This window comes from Ornithorhynchus anatinus, chromosome 18 (genome assembly GCF_004115215.2).
Source record: "Ornithorhynchus anatinus isolate Pmale09 chromosome 18, mOrnAna1.pri.v4, whole genome shotgun sequence".
In the NCBI taxonomy this organism is placed as follows: domain Eukaryota; kingdom Metazoa; phylum Chordata; class Mammalia; order Monotremata; family Ornithorhynchidae; genus Ornithorhynchus; species Ornithorhynchus anatinus.
The window spans coordinates 16,481,090-16,483,091 of record NC_041745.1 but is presented as its reverse complement, the minus strand read 5'-3'; the positions used below and the strand labels follow the sequence as shown (position 1 = coordinate 16,483,091).

Here is a 2,002-nt window from a genome sequence, read left to right as displayed (position 1 = left end):
TGCCAAGGACATACAAGATACAAGATAATCAGGTCAGACATGGTCCCTATCCCTAATGGGGCTAACAGTCTAGAGGAGAGGGAAAACAGGTATTTAATCCCATTTTAGTCATGAGAAACTGAGGCACAGGGAAATTTGAACTAATTTGCCCAAGCGTTTACACACAGTAAGTATCACAGCCAGGACTGGAACCCAGTCTTTTGAATCTCAGGCCCTTATTCTTTCCACTAGACCATTACTTCTATACACAAAGGTATTCTGCTTGTCTTGTCTTTCTATTTCATTCATTCATTCATTCATTCATTCATTCATGTTTATTGAGCACTTCCTGTGTGCAGAGCACCATATCAAGCTGCTTGGAAAAGTACAATTCAGCAACAGTTAGAGACAATCCCTACCCAACATGGGGTCACAGTCTAGAAGGGGGAGTTCAGTTGACAAAACAAAAGAAGTATACAGGCATCAATAGCATCAAAATAGATAGAATTATAGATATATACATATTAATAAAATAAATAGAATAATAAATAAATACATATATGAACAAAAGCTGTAGATCAAGGGTGGGGGGTAGAGTAGAGGGAGGGAGTAAGAGTGCTGGGGAGCGCAGGAGAGCAGAGAAAAAAGGGGGGCTTAGTCTGGGAAGGCCTCCTGGAGGAGGTGAGCTTTCAGTAGGGCTTTGAAGGGGGGAAGTGAGCTAGTTTGGCAGATGTGAGGAGGGAGAGCATTCCAGGCCAGAGGTAGGACGTGGGCCAGAGGTCGACTGGGGGACAGGTGAGAATGATGCATTGTGAGGTGGTTAGCGGCAGAGGAATAAAGTGTGCAGGGTGGGTTGTAGAAGGAGAGAAGGGAGGTGAGGTAGGAGGGGGCAAGGTGATGGAGAGCATTGAAGCCAATAGTGAGGAGTTTTTGCTTCATACGAAGATTGATAAGCCACCACTGGGACTTTTGAGGATCCCCTCTCAGGATTGCACCTGGAGAATTTCCAGTACTCTACCAATCTCTGCTGTGGGAGGTAGAGTCAAGCAGAGGCATACCCATTCCATCCCTAGCTTGGGCAGTGGCTAGCGAGTAGAAGGCAATCTGCTACAAGTCAATACTCACCTGTACTGGAGAGCACCAGCATTTGAAAATATCTAGGGCAGAGACTCAAGTTTACTGTGCCAAAGAAGGCAATGGTAAACCACATCTGTATTTTTACCAAGAAAACTCTACGGATACACTATCAGAATGACTGCAGATGGAGGTGGGACATTCTGGAAGAGATGTGTCTATTGAGTCGCTATGGGTCGGAGGCAACGCATCAGCATAAGATAAGACAAGACAGAAAAATGGAGGCTGCGTTATTCTAGTTACTGAATCATTCTTTTAGTCAGTCATATATATTGAGCACTAACTATGTGCAGAGCACTGTACTAAGTGTTTGGAAAGTACACTACAGCAATAAAGAGAGACAATCCCTGCCCAAATTGGGCTCACCTTCTAGAGTGGGGGAGACAGACGTCAGTACAAGTAAACAGGCATATATAAATAGACATATAAACATATATATACATATATACATAAGTGCTGTGGGAGGTGAGAGGGAGAAGAGCAAAGGGAGCAAGTCAGGGGTCATGCGGAAGGAAGTGGGATCTGAGGAAAAGTCGGGCTTAGTCTCCCGAGGTGCAACCTTCAGTAGGGCTTTGAAGGTGGGGAGAGTGATTGTCTAGGTGGGTTTGAGAGGAGGGCCAGGCCAAGAAGTAGGATGTGGCTAGGGGTCAGTAGTGAGACAGACGAGATCAAGGCACAGTGAGAGAGTTAGCACCAGAGGAGTGGAGTATGCAGGCTGGGATGTAGGAGGAGAGAAGGGAGGTGAGGTACGAGGGGGCAAGGTGATGGAGAGCTTTAAAGCCAATGGTGAGGAGTAAATCTTCACATGTTTTCTCTCTCTTGCCTTAAAGAGAAGAACCTCAGGGGAGATGAGATTTCCCTCCCTCCTCTTCAGTGCTTCCAGCACTTA

At 45.7% G+C, this 2,002-nt stretch overlaps 1 non-coding gene across 1 annotated transcript; it reads left to right on the top strand.

Moving 5' to 3' along the window:
• Positions 1 to 956: 956 nt before the first annotated feature.
• LOC114805569 lies at positions 957 to 1,094 on the top strand. Its single transcript, XR_003753541.1, has one exon. It is a non-coding gene; the product is annotated as a small nucleolar RNA SNORA7 (small nucleolar RNA).
• Positions 1,095 to 2,002: the final 908 nt, after the last annotated feature.